This window comes from Pristiophorus japonicus, chromosome 1 (genome assembly GCF_044704955.1).
Source record: "Pristiophorus japonicus isolate sPriJap1 chromosome 1, sPriJap1.hap1, whole genome shotgun sequence".
Classification (NCBI taxonomy): Eukaryota; Metazoa; Chordata; class Chondrichthyes; family Pristiophoridae; genus Pristiophorus; species Pristiophorus japonicus.
The window spans coordinates 272,120,888-272,132,200 of record NC_091977.1 but is presented as its reverse complement, the minus strand read 5'-3'; positions in this window follow the sequence as shown (position 1 = coordinate 272,132,200).

Below are 11,313 nucleotides of genomic sequence, written 5' to 3'. Positions count from 1 at the left end.
ATGGGGGAGAAGGGGGAGGGATGGGGGAGAAGGGGGAGGGATGGGGGAGAAGGGGGAGGGGAGCAGAAGGGGGAGGGGAGGAGGAGAAGGGGAGGAGGAGATTGGGGGGGAAGGAGATTGGGGGGGGAAGGAGATTGGGGGGGAAAGGAGATGGGGGGAAAGGAGATGGGGGGAAGGAGATGGGGGGAAAGGAGATGGGGGGGAAAGGAGATGGGGGGGAAAGGAGATGGGGGGAAAGGAGATGGGGGAAAGGAGATTGGGGGAAAGGAGATTGGGGGGGAAGGAGATGGGGGGGGAAGGAGATGGGGGGGAAGGAGATTGGGGGGGAAGGAGATTGGGGGGGAAGGAGATTGGGGGGGAAGGAGATGGGGGGGGAAGGAGTTCGGGGAGAAAGGAGATTGGGGGGGAAAGGAGATTGGGGGGGAAAGGAGATTGGGGGGGGGGAAAAGGAGAAAGAAAGCGGGAGTCAGGTCGGTGTCGGGTCCGGTCCGGAGGCGGGGCGGGGGGAAAGCGGGAGTCAGGTCGGGTCCAGTCCGGGGGGGGGGGGTGGGGAAGCGGGAGTCGGGTCGGTGTCGGGTCCGGTCCGGAGGCGGGGGGCGGGAAGCGGGAGTCGAGAGGAAGCAGGAGCTGGCCCTGGAAGGAGCCCAGTAAGGCCATTGGCCCAGGGCTAGGGGCTGCGTGCTTCGGGCCCCTCCCACACAGTTTTGGGCGCCTGGAGCTATTGCACATGCGCGCCCACTGTAGCGCGCATGTGCAGAGGTCCCGGCACTGTTTTCAGTGCAGGGACCTGGCTCCGCCCCCTACAGCTACTGCTGCGCTGCGCCGAGCTGCAAACGACCTGCAGGGAGCTGGAGAATCTGGAAGTTTTTTTTAGGCGCACTTTGTGGCGCGAAAAACGGGCGTCCAGGTCGGGACTGCGCCGTTCTAGACGCGGCTCGAAACTTGGGCCCTATAAGCCTAGTCGATCCAGTCTTTCTTCATATGACAATCCTGCCATCCTGAGAATTAGTCTGGTGAACCTTCGCTGTACTCCCTCAATAGCAAGGATGTCCTTCCTCAGATTCGGAGACCAAAACTGAACACAATTTTCAAGGTGTGGCCTCATCAAGGCCCTGTACAACTGCAGTAAGACCTCCCTGCTCCTATACTCAAATCCTCTAGCTATGAAGGCCAACATGCCATTTGCCTTCTTCACCACCTGCATGCCAACTTTCAATGACTGATGTACCATGACATCCAGGTCTCGTTGCACCTCCCCTTTTCCTAATCTGTCACCATCCAGATAATATTCTGCCTTACTGTTTTTACCACCAAACCTCACATTTATCCACATTATACTGCATCTGCCATGCATGTGCCCACTCACCTAACCTGTCCAAGTCACCATGCAGCCTCTTCGCATCCTCCTCACAGCTCACACTGCCACCCAGTTTAGTGTCAGCTGCAAACTTGGAGATATTACACTCAATTCCTTCGTCTAAATCATTAATGTATATTGTAAATAGCTGGGGTCCCAGCACTGAACCTTGCGGTACCCACTAGTCACTGCCTGCCATTCTGAAAAGGACCCGATTATTCCTACCCTTTGCTTCCTGTCTGCCAACCAGTTCTCTATCCACATCAGTACATTACCCCCAAAACCAAGTGCTTTAATTTTGCACACTAATCTCTTGTGTGGGACCTTGTCAAAAGCCTTTTGAAAGTTCAAATACATCACATCCACTGGTTCTCCCTTGTCCACTCTACTAGTTACATCCTCAAGAAATTCTGGAAGATTTGTCAAGCATGATTTCCCTTTCATAAATCCATGCTGACTTGGACCGCTCTTGTCACTGCTTTCCAAATGTGCTGCTATTTCATCTTTAATAATCGATTCCAACATTTTCCCCACTACTGATGTCAGGCTGACCGGTCTATAATTACCCGTTTACTCTCTCCCTCCTTTTTTAAAAAGTGGGGTTACATTAGCTATCCTCTAATCCATAGGAACTGATCCAGAGTCAATAGAATGTTGGAAAATGACTACCAATGCATCCACTATTTCTAGGGCCACTTCCTTAAGTACTCTGGGATGCAGACTATCAGTCCCAGGGGATTTATCGGCCTTCAATCCCATCAATTTCCCTAACACAATTTCCTGACGAATAAGGATTTTCTTCAGTTGCTCCTTCTCGCTAGACCTTCAGTCCCCTAGTACATTCGGAAAGTTATTTGTATCTTCTTTAGTGAAGACAGAACCGAAGTATTTGTTCAATTGATCTGCTATTATAAATGCACCTGATTCTGACTGCAAGGGACCTACATTTGTCTTCACTAATCTTTTTCTCTTCACATATCTATAGAAGCTTTTGCAGTCAGTTTTTAAGTTCCCTGCAAGCTTACTCTCATATTCTATTTTCCCCCTCCTAATTAAACCCTTTGTCTTCCTCTGTTGAATTCTAAATTTCTCCCAGTCCTCAGGTTTGCTGCTTTTTCTGGCCAATTTATATGCCTCTTCCTTGGATTTAACACTATCCTTAATTTCCCTTGTTAGCCACGGTTGAGCCACCTTCCCCATTTTATTGTTACGCCAGACAGGGATGTACAATTGTTGAAGTTCATCTGCGTGATCCTTAAATGTTTGCCACTGCCTATCCACCATCAACCCTTTAAGCATCATTCACCAGTCTATCCTAGCCAATTCACGTCTCATACCATCAAAGTTACCTTTCTTCAAGTTCAGGACGCTAGTCTCTGAATTAACTGTATCATTCTCCTTCTTAATGAAGAATTCTACCATATTATGGTCACTCTTCCCCAAGGGGCCTCGCACAACAAGACTGCTAATTAATCCTCTCTCATTACACAACACCCAGTCTAGGATGGCCAGCTCTCTAGTTGGTTCCTCGACATATAGATCTAGAAAACCATCCCTTTTACTCTCCAGGAAATCATCCTCCACCGTATTTGGTTAGCCCAATCTATATGTAGATTAAAGTCACCCATGATAACTGCTGTACCTTTATTGCATGCATCCGTAATTTCCTGTTTGATGCCATCCCCAACCTCACTACTACTGTTTGGTGGTCTGTACACAACTCCTACTAACGTTTTCTGCCCTTTGGTGTTCCACACCTCTACCCATACAGATTCCACATTATCCAAGCTAATGTCCTTCCTTACTATTGCATTAATCTCCTCTTTAACCAGCAACGCTACCCCACTTCCTTTTCCTTTCTGTCTATCCTTCATGAATATTGAATATCCCTGGATGTTGAGTTCCCAGCCATGGTCACCCTGGAGTCTCCGTAATCCCAGTTACATCATATCCGTTAACAGCTATCTGCGCAGTTAATTCATCCACCTTATTACGAATGCTCCTCACATTGAGACACAGAGCCTTCAGGCTTTTTTTTTAAACACTCTTTGTCCTTTAAAATTATGCTGTTATGTGTCCCTTTTTGATTTTTGCCTTTGATTTCTCTGCCCTTCACGTTTCCTTATCTCCTTTTTACTTTTTGCTTCTGCCTCCATTTTACTTCTCTCTGTCTCCCTGCATAGATTCCCATCCCCCTGCCATGTTAGTTTAACTCCTCACGAACAGCACTAGCAAACACTCCCCCTAGGACGTTGGTTCCAGTCCTGCCCAGGTGCAGACTGTCCGGTTTGTACGGTCCCACCTCCCTCAGAACCGGTTCCAATGTCCCAGGAATTTGAATCTCTCCATCTTGCATTATTGCTCAAGCCACGTATTCATCTGAGCTATCCTACTCTGACTAGCACGTGGCACTGGTATCAATCCTGAGATTACTACCTTTGAGGTCCTACTTTTTAAATTAACTCCTAGCTCCTTTAATTCAGCTTGTAGGACCTCATCTTGTTTTTTTATCTATTTCGTTGGTACCTATATGCACCATGACAACTGGCTGTTCACTCTTCCCCTCCAGAATGCCCTGCAGCCACTCCGATTATACAGAAAAGAACAAAGAGAAAGCAAAACCAAAGAGAAAACCAGCAGCAGCTAAACATCCATTTTACTTTACACTGTCTGTAATATTAGTGATTAAAAATGAACCTTCCCAGAAGTACAGTGATGCAAGTAACAACTTCTCATCCAATTGTTCTGGAATTGTTGTATGTGTATTTGATGTACAGAAAGAGATAACTTATCTTGATTACTGCTTGTATTTGATTGTTCATGTTGAGTTACAAGAATGTTAGATCTGTCTTTTATTCTTCATCAACACTAGATTATTGAAGGATTTGGATTCTGAAGCTCTGACCTTGGGCCATATTTCTTGGTGTAGTGTTGAAACTAGCTGGAGAATCAGAGTTACGCTTGCATTACACTACGCTCTGACTGATACTGGTACAGGCCCTATTCTTTCTTTAGTTATCCTCTTGCTCTTAATGTATTTATAAAACATCTTTGGGTTTTCTTTGATATTTCTTGCCAAAATGTTTTCATGCTCTCTCTTTGCTTTCCTGATTTCCTTTTTAATTTCACTCTTGCACTTTCTATGCTCCTCTAGAATTTCTGCAGTAGTGAGCCCTCGGTATCTGTCATAAGCCTCCCTTTTTTTCTTTATCCTATCCTTATTGCCCCTTGCCATCCAGGGGGCTCTAGATTTGTTTGTCCCACCGTTTTTCTTTAAGGCAAAATACTTGTAATGGACCCTCAGGATCTCTTCCTTGAATGCCTCCCACTGCTCTGACACTGATTTACCTTCCAGTAGCTGTTTCCAGTCCACTTTGGCTAAATCACATCTCAGCTCAGTAAAATTGGCTTCCCCGCCCCCAATTGAGAACCATTATTCCTGGTCCATCTTTGTACTTTTCCATAACTACGCTAAATCTAACTGAATTATGATCACTAGCACCAAAATGTTCTCCCATTGATACCTCTTCCATCTGCCCGGTTTCATTCCCTAAAAGTAAGTCCAGAACCGCCCTCTCCCTTGTTGGACTTGTTACATACTGGGAACCTGTTCAACCTGCACTGTCTCCAGGCCAGGACCAAGACCACCCCAACCTCTGTCGTCGAGCTACAGTACACGGACGACGTCTGCGTCTGCGTACATACAGAGGCTGAACTCCAGGATATAGTCGACGTATTTACTGAGGCATACGAAAGCATGGGCCTTACGCTGAACATCCATAAGGCAAAGGTCCTCGCCGCACAGCACTGCCCCCCCGTCATCAAGATCCACGATGCGGCCCTGGACACCGTGGACCACTTCCCATATCTTGGGAGCCTCCTATCAACAAGAGGAGGCATCGACGACGAGATCCAACAATGCCTCCAGTGCACCAGTGCAGCCTTTGGCCGCCTGAGGAAAAGTGTGTTTGAAGACCAGGCCCTCAAAACTGACACCAAGCTCATGGTTTACAGGGCTATAGTAATACCCGCCCTCCTGTATGGCTCAGAAACATGAACCATGTACAGTAGACACCTCAGGTCTTCCACCCCCTCAACTGGAGCTCAGAACTGGAATATCGGGTCCTTCATTGAAACATCTGTGAACTCTCGTGGAAGCAAGTCATCCTCATTCGAGGGACTGCTTATGATGATAAAATATCATGTCGCAGTGTGGAACTTGTAACATTGGAATGGTCCATCATAGCACCATGTCATACTATCATAGAAACTTACAGCACAGGCGGAGGCCATTCAGCCCATCGCGTTTACTCCCACAACCCTGCTTTTTGTCTGTACCCCTGCAAGTGTCTCATCCTCAAGTACCTGCCCAACTCACATTGAAAATTATTTATAGAATCAGCTTCCACCATCTTCTCAACTCTCTGGGTGAAAAATGTTTCTCATTATCTTTAGATCTTTTGCCAATGATTTTAAATTGATCACCTTTGGTTATTAACCTACTCGCCAGAGGGAATTTTTTTTTCCCTATTTATTCAATCCATACCTCTCATCGTCTTGAAAACCTCTATTAGATCACCTCTTAACCTTCTCTATTCCATGAAGAACAGTCCTAACTTTCCAACCTCTGCTCATAACTGAAGTCCCTCATCCCTGGTAAGATCCTGGTAAACCTCCTCTGAACCCTCACTAAGGCCTTTACATCTTTCCTGAAGTGTGATGCCCACAATTGTCCACAATACCCCAGCTGAGGCCTAACCAGTGAGTTATAAAGTTCCAGCGTGATCTCTTGGCTTTTATATTCTATCCCTCTATTTATAAACCCAAGTAACCCATATGTTTTTTTAATCACTTTATCAACTTGCCCTGCCACCTTTACGGATTTGTGAATATGGACACCGAGGTCTCTCTGTTCATCTACATTTTTCAAAATCGCGCCATTTATAGTATACTGTACTGTCTTTCCATATTTATCCTCCCAAAGTGCATCACTTCACACTTTGCATTGAACTCCATGCTTCTGCAAATTTCATCATCCTGTCTATGTCATTTTGAAGCCTAGACTATCCTCATAAATATCTATTACCTTGTCAGGTTTTGTATAATTTATAAACTTTATAATGTTGCTCCCTGCACCCGAGTCTAGGTCATTTATAAAAATTGAAAAGAATAATGGACCCAACACTGACCCTTGGGGAACACCACGGCAAACCATCCATCCACCACCACCCTTTGCTTCCTGTCACTGAGCCAATTCTGTATCCATGGGCTTCCAGCTTCTTAATAAGACTCCTGAAAGACATTTTGTCGACTGCCTTCCGAAAGTCCCTATATACAGTTTCTACTACACTACCTTGATTAACATTCTCTGTGACCTCATCGAAGAATTCAGTCAAATTAGTCAGAAACAATTTACCTTTAACAAATCTATGCTTGCGCTCCTTGATTAACCCATGCCTTTCCAAATGAAAGTTTATTTTGTCCCTGATAATGGTTTCCAATAACTTCCCCACCTCCGATGTTAGGCTGACTGGCCTGTACTTACCTGGTTTAGCCCTCTCCCCTTTCAACAACAACAATAGTGGTATAACATTAGCAACCCTCCTATCCTCTGGCACTATTCCTGTATCCAATGAAGATTGAAAGATTGTGACAAATGCCTCTGCTATTTCTACCTTTGCTTCTTTCAGCAATCTAGGATGCATTCCATTTGGACCGGGTGACTTACCAACTTTCAGTAATGCTAATCTTTTTAATATGTCCTCTCTATCTATTATTATCCTATCCATAACTTCCCTCTCCTCCTTTAGTGTAACCTTCAACTCATCCATTTCCTTTGTGAAGACAGATGCAGATTACTCATTTAATACTTTAGCCATGTCCTCCGCCTCTATATGAAGGTTTCCGTTTGGGTCCTCAATAGGCCCAACTTATTCCCAAGCTAACCACTTACACTTTATGGGGGCAAGTTTCGGGCCGCGCCTAGAGCAGCACAGCTCCGAGAGCCACGTCTGTTTTCTGCGCTGAAAAGTGCGTCAAAAACTTACTGCGTGATTCTCCGGTTGAAATCGGCTCCTTTCCAGGTCAGCGCGGCGTGGAGACATCGGCGGGGGGCGAGGCCAAAGTGTGCCACCGATTCTCTGCCTGCAGGGGGGCGGGGCTAGATCGCAGAAGCCGACGTCATGCTGGCAGCTCTGCGCATGCGCGCTGGAGCGTGCACGCATGCACAGTGTGAAATAAACATTGACACTCGGCCATTTTTAAAGGTACATTTTAAGCTAGCGCTGTAGTACTCTGGCGAACAATACAGTAAGTTATCGTCTAAGTTTATGGTTGGGCATAGTGGGGTATCTAATCCTAGCTAATCCTAGCATAGTGGGGTATCTAATCCTAGCTTGGGGCCCAACTGTCGTGGCATCAAGAATCCTGGTGTTATAAAGTTACTTTCGTCGTTGAGTAATGAGTGCGTGTAACAGCTTGATGAGGTCTTAACTTTAGTTATTAAAGGTTTTCTTAAACCACTCTTTATGTTGGGAGAGTATTAATATGGGTCACTTGTATAACCGCGGCGGCTGGCAGGAGATTTACCAACCCAGTTAACCTTAACTGATTCAAGCTTGCGCTCATACATCAATGTTTATCACTGCTGAAGTCCCTTCGAAGGTGTCCTGGGCTACATGTGTGTGCCTCATTGGCTTGATGTTGAGAGTGCAATGATTTTTTTAATGTCATTTTGTGTAAGTGCGCATGCGGCAGTAAACAAGGTGGTCAGGGCCCCCAAGCAGAGGCATGTTGTTAAGATTAGTTGATTGTCTTGTATTAGGGGGTGTAGGCGAAATAGTAAGAAGAGGCCAGCTACAATCATGGTGCTGGAGTGGAGTAGGGCAGAGACTGGTGTAGGGTCTTCTATGGCCGTCAGCAATCAAGGGTGGAGTCCAAATTGTGCAGATTGTCTTGCTGCGGCCAGGACTAGGCCCAAGAGTGGCAGGGTTAGGTCTTTGTCTTTAGATAAAATAAAGAGTTGTTGAATTTCCCACGAGTTCAGGTTTATAGCCAGTCAGGCCATGCTTAAGATAAGTCCGATGTCCCCCACTCGGTTGTAGATGACAGCTTGTAGAGCTGCAGTATTTGCATCTCCTCAACTGTATCATCAGCCAATGAGAAGGAAGGACATGATTCCGACCCGCCGCCATTTGTGTGTCTGTGGCCCGCCTCACTGACGTCTCCCGCCCCTGTTCACTGGTCGAACGGCCTGCCTGCCTGTAAGTTACTTCGCAGCTCGGAAGGCTACTGCTGCTGCTTCAGACAGGTAGGAAAATTCAATTTGTTTTTTATTTGCTTTATTTATCATTTATTATTCAGGATGGCTCTTTATTTGTAGAAGTGAAACTGTTAAATGCTTGTAAAATTCAAATACTTATCTTCCCCCCTACCCCCATCTCTCATTCCCTACGCCTGATTTGTAACCTACGCCTGATTTGTAAGTGTAGGCAAGGTTTTTCTGAGCGTACAAAAATCTACACTTACTGTCATGTATTCAACCAGCATTGTAACCCATGTATAAACTGACCTAAGTTGTAAACCGTGAGAACACTGACCACTAGGTGGGAGACACTCCTAACCTGGACCTTCAGGTATAAAAGGGGAAGCTCCACCCACCTTCATCACTTGAGTGCTAAGGAATAAAGGACAGGTCACAGACTGACCTTCTCTCAAGCATGGGCCTCGTGTGCATTTATACTGTGTAGTAAGGACGTATCACTTACTCCATTCTAAACTTGCAAAACAAGCGTAAGTGGCTGGACACGCCCTCTTGAAAAAAAAATCTATTCTACAATGAAACTACTCTAACTTACCAGAACTGGAGCAAGCTAAATGCCGAGAATTGCAATTTCTAAGATGCTCCATTCTAAACTAGTTGCTCCAAAAAAATAGGAGCAACTCAGGTCGAAACTTGCCCCCTATATGTTTATAAAATGATTTAGGGTTCAATTTAATGATGCCTGCAAATCTTTTATCGTAACCTCTCTCTGCCTCCCTTATTATCTTTTTCAATTTCTTCCTGTACTTTCCATCATTTTACTGGTTATTAACTGAATCTTGTTCCTTACATTTGTCACAAGCCTCCTTTTTCTGTTTTATTTTAACTTTAAATTCCATCATCCACAGGAGGAACAGCTATTGCAAGTACTTCGAATGAGTTTCAAAGAAGCACGTGCCTCTCTGTGCACTGAATTTAATACAGAATAGATACACTGGAGCTAACTGACGTGACAGTGTAAATAGTAATAGGATGTAAACTTATATCTAAAATAAATTGAATGAAGCTTATAAATAACAAGATTAAAACAAATACATTGAAAAAATTATCATAGCAATTAGTCGAATTATGGCACATGGCAAATTAGGAAACCTTTTTATATCCAGGATATCCTTAATTCCAGAATAGATTGTTATTTCTTTAATAGAAATATTTTGACATTTAGTTTATGAAATGCAAATGTTATTAACTCAACATCCCTCCTATTAATCAATTTAATTTTCTTATTGGGAGAAATGGATTTGCTTTCCTCAAATATCCATTTATATATACATATATTATATATATTTACAATTTGCATAGAGCACACACAGTTCTTTTCCACAAACCTTATTTCCTATTGTCACAATGTTTAATCATGCTTTTCTGTCAACATTTATCCTAGTATAGGTCAGTATTTCCAATTCATTTTATTTATGTCAACTATCCCTGTGAAGCAAGCTTCTGAAGCTTCATTGACATCTTGGATCTAAAAAGAACTTACATCCATCAACCATCCATGAGCAACACGAAAAGCCATTTACTGCACAGGATACACAGCACAGAAACAGGCCATTCAGCCCAACCTGTCCATGCCGGCGTTTATGCTCCACTCGAGCCTCCTCCCGTCTTTCCTCATCTAAATCTATCAGCATAACCCTCTATTCCCTTCTCCCTCATATGCTTGTCAAAGCTCCCCTTAAGTGCATCTATACTATTCAACCACTCTCTGTGGTAGCGAGTTCCACATTCTCACCACTCTCTGGGTAAAGAAGTTTTCTCTGAATTCCCTATTGGAATTCCCAGTGACTATCTCATATTGATCGCCTCTAGTTTTGCTTTTCCCCACAAGTGGAAACATTCTCTCTGTCAACTCTATCAAAACCTTTTATAATTTTAAAGATGACTATTAGGTCTCCCCTTTTAGGCCTTCTCTATTCAAAAGAGACCCAGCCTGTTCATCCTTTCCTTGCATTTCTGGTATCACCCTTGTAAATCTTCTCTGCACCCTCTCCAGTGTCTCTACATCCTTTTTATAATAACGAGCAGAACTGTTCGCAATATTCCAAGTGTGGTCTAACCAAATTTCGATACAGGTTTAGCATAACTTCCCTACTTTTCAATTCTATACCTTGGGAAATAACTCCTAGTGCTTGGTTTTCTTTTTTTTATGGCCTTGCTCACCTGTGTCGCAACTTTTAGTGATTGGTGTATTTGTACTCCGAGATCCTTTTGTTCCTTGACCCCAACCAGACTCTCACCCTCCAAGTAATAAGTGACCTCCCTATTCATCCCACCAAAATAATACCTCACATTTATCTGTGTTGAAACTCATTTGCCAATTATATGCCTATTCTAGAAGTTTATTTTAGCATAACCTCCTTATTTTCAATTCTGTACCTCTAGAAATAAACCCTAGTGCTTGGTTTGCTTTTTTTAATGGCCTTGCTAACCTGTGTCGAGACTTTAATCAGGAAGGCAAATGGAATGTTGGCTTTTATTGCAAGGGGGATGGAGTATAAAAGTAAGGGAGTTCTGCTACAACTGTAGAGAGCGATGGTAAGACCACACCTGGAGTACTGTGTACAGTTTTGGTCTCCTTATTTAAGGATATACTTGCATTGGAGGCAGTTCAGAGAAGGTTCACGAGGTTGAT